Consider the following 13,620-nt stretch of genomic DNA (forward strand, 5'->3'; position numbering starts at 1 on the left):
TAGGGCTGCAGTAAGTAACTGGATGAAAGATCCCAGTTACAGGTAGGTACCCAGCTGAGGATGGGAAACTAAACCGTGCCATGTTGTCAGTCGGTTTAAGGAGGCACATTAGAAGTAGAGAAGCAGGAGAAAATTTCAAGTAGAAACAGGTGTTTTCCTGTGCAACAGCAAAACACTTGGCAATTAGTAGTCAAGACAAAATCCAAATACACAGGAGTGTGTAATCCTACCAGAATTTTCAGTGATTTGTTGCTGTAGTAGCAAATGAGCTTAAAAATAACGCAAAAGAGTCTTTGTGTCAGTAGAAGCTTAACATTTGCGTGGAAGCGTAAGTTTCAGTACTTCACTCTTTGTGCTAAAATTTAGAAAGCATATTAGATTTTTAACTGTAACTGAGCACAATTTATGATGAAGAACAATGTATAGAATAAATACGGAAGAGGTGTTTGCCCTAGCCTTTGAAAAATGATCATAAGGTATGAGTGCTTGGCACAGTTACAAAAGCAAAAACCTACTCGTGTGGTTATTTATTTTGGAAAACAGGTTGGGCAGATTGCTTGATGGTAATTATTCAAGAGCATGTTTATACATCCCATGAGCTTGGATTGCTCTGTCAGACAGGTGTATATCGCCATGTTCCAGTAAAACCACTCGCTAGGCCTGTGTGCAGAGAAAGCATCTATTTATTGGAAAGCAAACTTCAGCTGAGATAAACTGGTATGCAGGGTACAGCACAGTGACTCCGGGGTGAAGCATCCTTTCGAAGCTGGAATTCTTGCTTTGGCACCGTGATAGTTTTGTATTTGTTGGTGTTAGTTGCACTTCAGTCAGTGTTAGTTGTACTCAGGTTAATCTACGCGTGTATTAGACCTTTTGTAGCTTATCAGTTATGAATTGTTACTATTCAGGAAAGCTGTATTTCAAGGGTTGCTTTATTATCTTGAATACCACAAATCTATAATATTTAGAGATTTACCAGAGGGATTTAATGAATCTGGGACAATAGAAACAATTACAGAGGTGGTGGAAAGAATCCTTGAATGCATTAATTTTATTTCCCTGGAGTTAATCTTCCCATATCAAAGCAAATTAAGCAGAATGTGCTGCTTAGATGTTTTTTGGATTCCCGAGCCAAAAGCTATTATGAACACAATATAATTGTCTTTATTCCCTGTCCTATAATCTTTACTTGAAGTATGCTCCAAGTGAAGTAAAGTCAGTATAACTGCAGAATCATATTCTGCATCCATTCATAGTATTAAGAGAAAGACACCGTCACTGTGGTACGGGTAGGTGCAACATGTGTTCCATTATTTCAGAAGATACTTCGCCATCACTTTTTTCCCCCTCTGTTAACTAGATCGTTGCCATTACTTAATTAATGCATTAAAAATATCAGTGTTTTTCTTGTAATGAGTGCTAGGCCATAGTCTTGTATCACCCTGCAAAGATTTTTGTGAAGGGTGCAGTGTTTTGCCATGCTCTGCTAACACGGAGTGCTTGCATGTCTCGCTTTGTCTATTTAATACCCTTAGGGTTTTCCTGCTGAGTGGCATTTACTGGAGAAGGCAGATTGGATGGAAAGCAGAATGATATAACTGTCTGGAGGTGAAACGGAATAAATTTTATATTTATTTATTTGCCTAGGAATAGATACAAAGAGAGATGAATTTCAGTGTAATCCTCAAACTGTTTACTGTGTTGTGCTAATCTCTACAGCTACATCTGATTACAAAAGGAAAAAAAAAAAGCCACCAGTAGGCTTTAAAAGTTTCTGCCATCTGTCCTGCTGCTTACCCTTCGTTTGCCATAAGGATGTATTGTCAGCAGCTTGACAGGCTCCCAGTGTATTGAAACCTTCTATATGCAGTTTTACCTTCTGTCTTTTCTGCTCTGTTCTAACAGAGCAGAGCGTGGGTCGTGTGTTTCACCACCAGAATGATACGTAACCTCAGATCCTCTTCTTCAGTTGCTCAGCGTGGCAGCTTTGTGTTTGGGACCTTCTTTCTGTACCCTGTCTGAAATGACTCCTTGCACGGCAAAGTTCTCACAAGCAGCAGGTCTTCTGGGTCTGCGGTAGAAACAGCAGCAAGTAGAAATGTGTACTTTCCAGCCCATCCGTCCTTGGGGTGTTACTGCTCACAGGCTAGTTTCACCCTGCTTGCCTTGTTAGCTGAGTGCTTCTCCAAATCCTTACCACTGAAATGCCCATACCCTACAGCTAACGTCATGGATTGTGTTCCCCCTTTCTCCTCATCTGACACTTCACTGTTTCTGTGTGCTGTGGGGATCTTGCTAGATTTGAAACCACAGGAGGGGGGGTTGGCATGTGCTTTCGGCAAAACAATAGCTTTCTGGCAACTCCTGGCCTACTTTACAGTGTGCGTGAGCTCGTGTAGCTGAAAGGAATATGATTGCTCGTGATTGCTGTGGAAGAACAGGCTGTCGTCTTTTGAAGAGCTGAGGAAGGTGTGGAATTCACAGCAGTGTTTTTACCATGCTGAAGTACCTCATTGATCTAAATCACACTTTGTCACTGCATTGAATGTAATAAACAGTATGTCATTAAAGCTAGCCATGACCTCCATGGGCTTTTGAAAAAATACTACCTTGACTGAAAGGCTGGATTAATCTCTCCCTAAATCCCTAAGTAATTCAGGCTGTTACTGTGGTTTCAGCACTTTTCCCTAGAAAGCACAGGCTGGTCAAGTGATGGAGATCAAGAACATAATCTACAGATGCAATATCTGAAAACCAATCCCTGCATTTTTAAATATAAATGAATAATTTATTAAAGCATTTTAAATATTTTCAATATTTAAAGTATTGTTTAAAACACCGTTTCACCAACTCTTGCTTTCTTGATCTTTTTTCTTTCTAAATTGTTCATGATAGAAGTTTGAGGTATGCTGTTGGTTTTTTCCCCCTTAGTCTACATTTAAATGAAGTACCCTGTGTTCTTCATGAACGTAACATTTTGCTAGTGCCTGAGGCAGGGTTGCAGGCTGCCTGCGTTTTAGCAATGGCCAGATCAAAGTTCTTAATTGGCAAAATTTCCTCAAATTCCAAGTGTGTAGACTTGAGGAAGTAAAGGACTTGGAAGTCTCTGTGAGAGCTAGTTCTGAATGCAGTGCCCGAGATGATGCAAATCACACTAGCTGACAACATTATTCTGGGAGCTAAGGGAATCCAGCTGATTTTTTTTTTTGAACATTGATAATCTGCTGTCCCATGTGCCAAACATGTGAGGTCTCGTTTTCTGTGTATCAAATGATGGCAACGATTTCCTGGCAGCTGAGTTTATTTTATATTCTATAACATGACTTCAGATTAACATTTGATTTCTCACAGGTAATGGTATCTTAGCCTCTGAACTCTGTTGAAAGGAGGGGGGGGGAGGGGAGAAGCCCTCCCTCTGAAACATTTATGTTTTAAATCTGATCTTGCTCTCTTTCTTATGCAGCGTGTTTGTCAGTTTGACCCCTTCATGGGTAGTGCGTGAGAAGCGTTTTGGCCACGATGCTAGCAGTGCTTCTTTTTTTTTTTTTTAAAAAAAAGATCAGTTCTTAAACTTCCAGACTCTAGATGGATAAAAATGTTGTTAGTGTATAAAAGGAGAAATTTGATTTCAAAGAGTGATCTGAACTGTATTAACAAGGTGAACTCACTTGTACAGGATTCATTTTAGTAAGCTACATGAAGCATCGCATGAATAGGAAACAGAGATTTTAGGTCACCCTTAAATTGTGTTTGAAAAACAGTGAGTTACTGAAGTGTAGTGGGCAATCCCCACTGCATACAGGCGATGAGGCTACAATATGTCTGCGTGGGGCAATCCTGAGAAATATAGGAGGTGTTTTTCCTGCTGTATACAACATTCGTAAGACTGCTTTCTGAATTATTTGGTTTGCTGTCTCGCGCTGTAAAATATGATGTCAACTTGTGGGGCGTTTAAAGAAAATACGGGAAGCCTTCTGAAGAATCAGGAAATGTTTTACCCTGAGGGGTTGAAAGCGGTCTCCTTTTCTGAGTTTACAGGAGAAGGGGAAAAAAAAAAAAAAAGGAACCTGGTAAATACAAATATGGCAAACGTGGGTAAGAGGAAATTGCTTGAAACAGAGTGGTGTTCAGCTACAGTCTAGTACTTGGAAATACAAAAAAGATTTTACGAAATTTGGAATCCGAATACGAGGCAACTGAGTTGTGTGTGCTGTTATATAGGAGGTCTGACACCCTTCTGGGTTGCTCTCTCCATGAGATCTGAAAGTAAGAGTTATTCTTCGGATGCACACTATCACACAGTAAACTTTATTTGAAAACTCTGGGTTGAATGGATTAAAAAAGTGGTTGTTTTCAGAGTACTCAGCCCAGATGTCTTCTGTATAGAACTACATTTTTTTTTTTTAATACAGACGTATTTTTTACTGCTCGTATGAGTCTACTTTTTTTTTCCTAACAGAAGAGTAAAAAAATGGTCTAGCCTCTTCCATCTTCATGTTCTTGTGCACTAGGGCAGATTTAATAAGGTAGTTGATGGAGAGAGATTAATTCCTTTAATTAGTTTCCATGGGATTTGAAAAATAAATATGGATACAGTTCATTTTTTCAGAGAGGACTGTTTTCTGTAGGCCTATATATTGTATTAAATTTGGCTTAGAATCTGTTTGGAGGAACTGTTTTTGATATGGTCTAAGCACAGGTGTTCGGGGAGTAAAAAAAGGACCAGAAAAGTGCTTCCTTCCATTCTTGGTAGCAAATGGCCTTCCCTAGGCTACTGCAGAAGTGACTTCGATGTTGCATGCCAGCCTGTGTTCAGGAGGAGGTGTTCAGCTGCCAGGTCTGCATTCATTGCTCGAGAGACTGTTCTGCGTCTCCTCCAGGTGGTGGTCCAGATGGAAGTGCCCCACATGCCCGGTACCATCCACAGGCAGTCCTCCAGGTGATCCAAATGGTTAGCCTGTGTTCATAGCTCTCGTGATAGGTTTTTCGTACTAGCATAAGCGGCTTTCCTAGAAGGTTGCAGTTCTGCCGTGCTTAATCTTGCTTTTTTGACTATAATGATAGTAATGAAAAAGATCAGGTGTTTTTTCCATCTCGGAAATGGAGCGGGTATGGATTTTGCTAACCAGAAATTTGTTTCTTCCCCCCTCCACAGCTATGGCTGCATCTGCTTGCCTTGCTGTCTGCTGGCCTTTTGCCTCTTACATCTGTGGCTGCACGCAGTTGCAGTCACTCCCTATCCTACATTAGCACTCCATGCCAGGAGGAGCCCTCAGAGACCATGGCTTAACTCTTCTTAGGCTTTGCTGTACAAGCCTGTTGTTAGACAAAGCTTCACATTGAATTTTCATTATGGAAACGTGCATCTAATTGGTTCCTTCAGCTAGCTTAAATGAAAGATGGGTGGCATCTGTTTAATAAGATCCATCATCATCTGGAGATTAAAGGGGGAAATATTTATACTTTCCTGTATGTTAGTGTATTGGCTTAGTACTTCTATAGTGTTCATTGCTGACTTGGAATAAGTTTAAAATAAGTTTTACTTACTGCATAAGTAAATCTTATGAATAATAATAAGTAAATTTACAAAGGCTCTAATTTAACCAGGTTTTTCTCATTTATTTCCACTATCACTCTGTTAAAATAAAACACCCTGTATTTATGGGGCTTCAGTACATGATTTTTGCCTTACATTCTTGGAAACAGTCCCTCTCCAAAGAAATGTTTATGCCTAGAGTGGCGTTCAAACGCATGCATTTCAAAAGGAAAGCGAACTGCGAAAGTTTGAAGGTAATTGAGGCATATAATGTGTTGTCACCCACTCTACCACAGCTGGCTTCTTCAGAAGAGTGTCAAGGTAGTGTCTGGGTGTATGGAGAACATCTGGCATGTTTCTTAGCTAGCCATGAACTTCTGACTTTCATTGTATATAGCACAGACGTAATGCTTTTTTAATATAGGTTTTGTGTGTGTGTCTATGAGAGCAGATTTTATACTACAGTATCATAGAGTGTCATAAGGTATAATTAGGCAAGCTATAATTAAACTACTACTGAGTTGTATGGTTTAGGATGATACATTATTTCCTTTTGGATTGAGGCCCTTTCTTTCATGTGGTTTCCCTGTCTGCGATTTCTTGTTCTTCAAAATATGATTAAAGCCTCAGCAGACATGCACAGCTAATGATGTAGTGGGAAATTCAATATTTTAATGACTTTGAGGCGTAAAGCCTGCTGCCCCCCCTTCCCTCCCTTTCTTTATTAAAAACATTATATAATTCTTAATCATGTGAAAATGTATGTGAATTAAGTATGATGGTTGAACTTGGTGATCTTCAAGGTCTTTGCCAACCTAAATAATTCTGTGATTCGGTGATAAAAATGAAAGTGGTTTAATAAACACAAGCATAAAACGTCTATGGAGAAGCTGAACCATAGATGCACAGGATATTGCAAGTAAAGGTGTGCTCCACGGCTGTCGTAGTTGGTGCAGAAAGGACTACAGGGATGCCAGGTAACAGCAGACTATAGTGGGAGCGCTGATTGCTGAGCAAGAGGCTAGGTAAGTGTCTGATGACTGAAGGATTTGGGTGGGGATGCCCTGTGCTGAGGAGTGGCTTTGTTTCTGCCCAGTCAGCTGTAGCAGACGTGTTCCTGGAATGGCTTGTGTCAGCCACGTCAGTGCCATGTTCCAGCTCTGGTTATAGCAAAAGATCGCAAGGCTACAAAAGACTTTGGCGCCTGCCTCAGAAGTGAAAACATGCCTTCATGGAAAACTGAATGCTGAGTAATACAGGTAGAGGGATAGCACCAAGGGCCTGTGAACAGGGAACGAAGAACTCCAGTGCTGTGGGAAGAACAATATTTTGTGTGTCAGCGTTCAGGTAGTGTGCCAGGCACTTGATAGTATGTTAAAGATGACAATAGGACTGCCGATGTTGAATGATGCTCCCTTTGCCAAAGGACAGCTCTACAGCTGTTCTCTTTTGGATGAACCTGTTTGGCTGGAGACCAGGATTGGGTTTCAGAGGAAGGACAGCAGCACTGGTGTCAGATGGACAGTCTGGCAGTGAATGCCATGTATTTTTTTTTTTGGTGTGTGTAAAAAAGAAAAAAAAAAATTTTGAACATACCTACCTTGTATTTGTGCACATGTGGTATGTGAAACATATCTATGTAAGCTGCTGTCCATTTGCAGCATAATTTCTATGATGCAGGATGATACAGTTGTTTACTAAAGACGGATGCAAACTGTGTGCTCTGACTAAATGTTTCTTGCAAGAGATTTCTGCAGTAGTGATCTTCATTTCTTTTTGATTTTTAATTTTTTTTGGTGATGTTGGTTATAAGTAAAAGTAAGATGGATTAAAACTTAATAAATATCTGTCCTGCTACAAGAATATATAGTGCTTCATTAAAACTAACAGCATATAGCTTTCGACTAATTTAAAACCTTTTCTGTCTCCTTACCACAGCAATAACATTTGGTGCTTACACAGTGCTTGACCTTTCGAAAAGCACTTTACAAACATTAATTAATTGTTTCCTGAGATTGAAAAAGCCACACAGTGAACACAGTGGGAGCAGCCAGGCCAGGAGGACAGAAAGCACCTAGCTACACAGTGTTATTTCCTGATGTAAAGACTACTGCCAGAGGTGCCAGCCTTCTTTCATGGTTGTTCTCTTCTGAGAGCTCTTATCTTGAGCATTTCATCCTGCATATTTCATAGCAAATCTCTCCTCTGACCATGCACAACCAAGTTTTGCCTTCTCTATGCTTGGAGGCCCACTGAGGCTTCCACAGGAACTAGCTGGTATAGCTAGATTCTCCTAGTATACCTCAAACTAGGAATGACGAGCGTTTGTATGGTACATCCCAAGTCGTGGTCTGAAGCAGTCTAATGAATTGGCATTTCTCCATTTTGCAGATGTGGAAAAATTGAAACTCGGAGAGGACAGAACTGGAAATAACAAATTGGTCTCCTGGCAAGTTGCTCCCTAAGTGAATAAATATCGTCTAAATATGGAAAATAAATGCTTTGCATTCTGAAATAAAACAGGAATACAGGGCTTAAAAGGTGCAATATATTTCACAACCCGTGCCTAAGTCAGAGGAAAGAGAGAGCCAATATATCCATGCTTGCCAAATTATATTCATGGTAAGGTAGTGCATGCCCTTGGGTATTTGTGTATAGAAATAATTTCTACTATTGTTAATTAATTTCATTAGCAAATTGCTTAGCAATGGCCAAGTAAGCTAACTTAATAACCACTTAACTACTATGACTTAATAATTACTGCTTAATAACAACTAACAGCGAAAAGTACTGTCTCCAACCACTCCTATTGCCATTGCCCCGTGCACTTTAGATATGGACCAGTGATGACTTTTGTCAGCTGGGGAACTGGCACAGCTTTGTTTAAATCCCAGTTTTACTACCAAGCACATTAAGCTATAGTCCTCTAGATCCTAACGTGTGCCCTAGGCTCTGGCAACCCACTGAGTTTGTGTAAATAGTTGCCTGGACTATAGCTTGTCAAGTCTGAGTGCACCTTTCTTTGTGCCTTGCCCCATCCTATTCTGGGGTAACAGGATGGTGTTTCCAGTGATCCCGCAGGGTCTTAGTTGGAAAGTTGAATAAGGAAGGGAAGAAGGTGTCAGGAAAGAATGAAAAAGGCAGATGAGATCAGGAAAGAAGATTCATGTTCAACCGTGTTGGAACCTGCTGTTTACCTGGAATAAGGTATTTATAGGGCAATGTCTGCTGCGGCTTCAGGAAATGGTATCGGCAGATGAAAGATTAAAAAAATGTTTTGTTTTGTTTTTTATTTAATAAGTTTTCTTGACCCTTCACAAGCAGAAACTCGATTAGCTGATGATTATGATAAATGATGATCTCCTGAGAAGTCACAGACTCAGTTCAGACGATAATTATTTATCATCTTTGTCTACTGACAATAACAATCTGTCCTGTATATTATTGCCTCTCTTTGCTGTCTTTCACTGCACATCTTATTTAAGGTTTGGACTTCCTATGGGGCATTCTGCAAAGTCAGGACATACCTACGGCTGAAATCGGTCATTCCATGGCCTACTGAATCCCGTGTACTGCCTTGCTCAGGAAAGAGCAGCAAGTGCTCCAGGAGGAGTTGCAGGTGTTCCTTGCACTTTCAAGATTTTGTAAAGCTCTGAAAGATATGATGTAACAAAATACTTGGATAGGATTTTAATATTGCGTACTATAGTCACCAGCATCATCTCCGTAAAACTGGACACGTGGTTTCTGTTTCATTTCAGATTCTGGCCTTTACAACTGGTATGGGCCAGGTTTCTGCTGTACTTGGTAGCCCATCAAGAAACGCAAGTTCGGAACATAGATCAAAATATTGTTGCGAAGCATCTGTGGATGCACTAAAATCCCACAGAATTGCAGATTTTGATCATTATATGCACAGTGTATCGATTCCTCTTAAATGGCAGAGGGATTGTTTTAGAAAAATGGACAGCTAAACCCTAATAGCCTAGTCAGCACAGTGTATCTTCAGTGCTGACAGTCTGTTTGTGCTCTTACTTTGAGGCCACTAAAATGGATGAATATCCAGTGTTAGAGGCACCCTGTGGTAGTTTAAATTGTAATGACCTGGAGAGCTAATGCGTATACACAGGTCAGTTTTAAGTAGGAGCTGACTTCTTTTAGATTTTGAGTACACATCTTTGCTTGATTATGCTCTCCACTTCTTTTGAAGTCCTCTCCATTTTTATGTGTGCAGCTTTCTGTATGATAGCGTACATTCCTGTTAGCTAGTACAGTGGATTTTCGGATTTTCCTTCCTTCCTTCCATCCATCCATCCATCCATCCATCCATCCAAGGCAGGTCTGAAGAGGTGTAATGAGTTTCCCAGTTCATCACCTCAGTAGGTAGCAATTCCACTCTTGTTCTAATGTCTCACTGCTCCGTGTCTGGTGACACTTGATTAAGATGTTATCTGAACACTTTATCTGAATTGATCAATGGCAAATTTCTTAACTTGATATTTAGATTACTAGGTTATGCGTTGTTTATATGAATAGTTGCAATTCAGTATCACACATAGGACTATATTTATAGTCTTCAAGCAGAGAAATAGTGCTGCTTTGCTTTCTGTCTACTTGTAGTGAGAAACTTAGCTTGGAAATGCAGGGTTTTATCTGTGTTTTTGGCAGCCTAGATCTTGCAGGAATGGTAAATCCTGTAATTAGTGCAGAAACTCTTAAAGTTTTTGAAAATACGGGGTCCTGATTGTTGCATATTAAGCTGAGATTCCGCATTACATTGCAATAATTAAAAAAAAAAGTGACATGATGCTGAGATCTCTTAATTACAAGTCCAAAGTTTTCAATCATCTGAATATCAGGTCTAATATTTTGTACGATTTATTTATATTTTTATATTTTTTTAAGTAGCAAAGTAGTGTTATGAACAGTAGACCTAGCAGACATTCAAAAGTCAAGGCAGCTATGTAGCTTTAAAGAAATATATGTATTCCAGAATAACAGAGTATTAGAGATTTTGAAAAAAATATTTGGGCTGTTGTGCAGTCATACAACCACAGTTACGCTTTGCAGTATCCAAGCAGGCACTGTCTTGATCACTTGGAACAGCTCAGGTAGTGAGAAGACTGATAATGGGTAAAATTTTGATCTCAAATTTAGGCTAATGCAGTAAATGTACCAAAAAAAAAAAAAAAAAGGTGAATATCCAATAAGCGGAGTAGAACACAAAGGCTACTTAGAAACCAATGAGCAGAAATATTTTTGGCTTTATAAAGGTAATGTTGAAATCCATATTAAGTAATCCAGATTAAATGAATGTAGTGAATGGGGACTGCTGCTATCACTTCTCTCTCTCTCTCTCTATATATAAATATATATAAAACAGCCAAACATTCTGGTTGTTATTTTCAGTATAATGCTGTGATGAGTGTTTTTCATCTGTATAGGAACATTCTTCATGGAAGCACTGAACATGAAATGAATGTTGTTTACCCAAGCAGTTCTTGCAATCTAAATTGTGGCATATATTCTATGAAATGTCACTGCAGACTGACTGCTGCAGGTCAGGGAGTTAAATATTGGAGTTGGATTCTAACAGGACCAGATAATTTAATAACCCATAAACGCATTAGTAGTTATGTGTGCTAAAATAAAGGTTATCATGCTTTGCTCCCTAAACTGGTTGTTGTAGGGACCTGTGGCGCCACTTCCCACCTCTGCTGACTTCAGAACAGCATGAGAGCTATTGGCACTGAAGAGGTAGAAGGGTTTTCTTAAAGTTGAATCAGCTTTGCAAACAAGAAAGATAGTGGGTTTAAATGTTGAATGATCTCAATTTGTAATCTTACATCACTTCCTCTGTGCCAATGAGATACTTGCAAGGTAGAAGTGTCGCACGAGGGTTGGTTAATGTTGATGCAACATCATGGGGAGATAAAATGCTGAGTCTTACTCTATTGCCAAAATGTTAGCAAGTGAAGTAAGAGGAGCAGCTTGTTAAGGGTTAGAGAATTTAGAAGTGGATTAGGAATGGTTAATCTCTATGTCAGTCCAGATGGATCCCTCAATAGAGAGAATCTGGTAAGCTTTTGGGAAAAGATGTTCATAACAGCCATACTGAGACTATTAGAAGAGCTAATCAGAACTGAACAGCTTTAATCTGCTTGCTTACTTCTGAATGTGTACACACACGGAAACGTGGAATAAAAATAGCATTTGAAAGGTAATAAAATATTTCTTGCTTGTTGATTTGGCATACTTCTTTTGAACAAAACTCGTAGCCGATTAGTGTTATGAGAGAAGAATGTAGAGTATGCTAGCCAGACATGCTCAACTAGGAAAAAAATGTACTTTTTTAGTATCTATTTATTCAGGACTGGTAGCAATTTCAATATGCCTCTCTTGATCTGGACTTTACGAGTGAATATTGAACAGCAGGAACACCTTTTGAGTGGGATTGTTAGTTGATGGTCAGGCACACCGAGGCAGCAGTTGAGTGTGTGCTGAAATGCATTATACTGTAATGCCAGTCTGGGTGTATAGAAGATTCCATTACAGTTAGACGTTTAATTCTGAGGGAGGAGCTATTAACTGCAAATATAATTACCTTGTCACTTAAAATATTTGTTCTCATATTCTGTTCCTCCCTCGCTATTTCTACTTTTTTCCCCCTTTTCTTGGAAGTACTTACTTACATTTTCTCCTTTCTTCTACGTTTCCCTAATGGGAAGATGAAGGAGTATTGGAAATGTTGAATTAGTGTTAACTGTACACTGTCCCTGCATTGCACTAAAACATGGAAATCTTAAAACAAGGATAAAACACCCCCCCCAAAACCATCAGTGTTCTGTTTCAGGCCATTTAGAGTTAAACCTTACGTGCCATTGTATATTTAACTGGAAAACTGAAATCTGCTTATGCTGAGATGTCTTGTTGGGTTCGGTACTCCGACTTCTCTAGGCTGTTGCTCTGATCGGAGCAGTGAATCTGTCTTACCCATTGGTGTGGTGGGGCATCTACTTACCATCACTCACTGACCTGTCAACAGATGTTTCAAGGAGATTTGGTGTGGGAATAACATAAGCTTTCTGCTGTACACAGTTAATGGATGAGTGTGGAAAATGTGCCTAGTTCTGTAGTTTCATTTTACAAACGTGGAGGACTTGAGGGACTTTTGTGTTATTTTTTTCCCCTCCGTTCTGTCTTTTTCAGTCCTGTAGTTTATAGTCACAAAAGCCGGGGATGTCTTGAGTCTGCCAATAAGAGGGATTCCCTCCCACTTCTCAACCTCAAGCTGCAGAGGAAGAAACAAACCCCTCATCTAAGTGAACACTTCTCATGCTGGAGGTTACTGTAATTCTCACGTACTGAAGTTGGTCTAGCAGTCGGTAAGGGAAACGATAAATGAGTCCCTGTGTAACTGTGACTGATCTTTCAGAGTGTGTGCAGTTTGTCAGGTGTCATTGTTAAATGTCAGGAACAATGCACAGAAATGAGGATTTCAGCAAACATTTTTACCTGAGTCTTTGAAATTGTGGTGACCTTTTAAATCTGGTTGCTGATATTAGAGGCATAGGACTGAAGGAAAGTTTAATTCTGAGCGTGGCTGTGTCTGTACACATCAATCCTCCTGTGATACAAACATTTTCTCTTTTGTTCCCTTTGGTGAAAACTTGGTGTAAATCAGGAGGTGTTCATAAGCAGGTATGGAGATAATAGAGTTAATTGAATAACTGAAGTGATCACTTTGCGTTTTCTAATTACCTACCAGTTGTGCAGTGTTACAGAGCATGGTGTACTTGAATTATTTTCAAAACTATTTTTGTTAAAATATTTTATGTATTTTTAATATGTAATGATCTAAAAAAAATCTTTAAAAACTAGAAAGTCTTTTCAGCTCCTTGTGCTTTGTCAGGAAAGGAGAAACTGAGTAATCCACGGACAGTGAAATTCCGTAAGCACAAATACTGCATAACTTTGGAAAGCAGAAAACACAGATGTATTAATATCTAGTGTTAGCTGCAACATCTAAGTGATTTCTCTTTCTTTTCTTTCTTTTCTTTCTTTTCTTTCTTTTCTTTCTTTTC

The 13,620-nt window shown here is 39.4% G+C and overlaps 1 protein-coding gene across 7 annotated transcripts in view; it reads left to right on the forward strand.

Moving 5' to 3' along the window:
• The window catches only part of CCSER1 (coiled-coil serine rich protein 1), a 712,119-nt gene that overhangs the window by 61,373 nt on the left and 637,126 nt on the right, over positions 1 to 13,620 (forward strand). Inside the window, exon 1 of one of the 7 annotated variants that reach the window (XM_035326090.1) lies at positions 4,959 to 4,981. The exons of the other annotated variants lie outside the window; for them this stretch is intronic. The gene's annotated coding sequence lies outside the window, so the exon portion shown is untranslated. Of the gene's footprint in view, positions 1 to 4,958; positions 4,982 to 13,620 lie in introns of those variants that run through there. 7 annotated transcript variants of the gene reach the window in all.

This window comes from Oxyura jamaicensis, chromosome 4, assembly GCF_011077185.1.
Source record: "Oxyura jamaicensis isolate SHBP4307 breed ruddy duck chromosome 4, BPBGC_Ojam_1.0, whole genome shotgun sequence".
Taxonomy (NCBI): Eukaryota; Metazoa; Chordata; class Aves; order Anseriformes; family Anatidae; genus Oxyura; species Oxyura jamaicensis.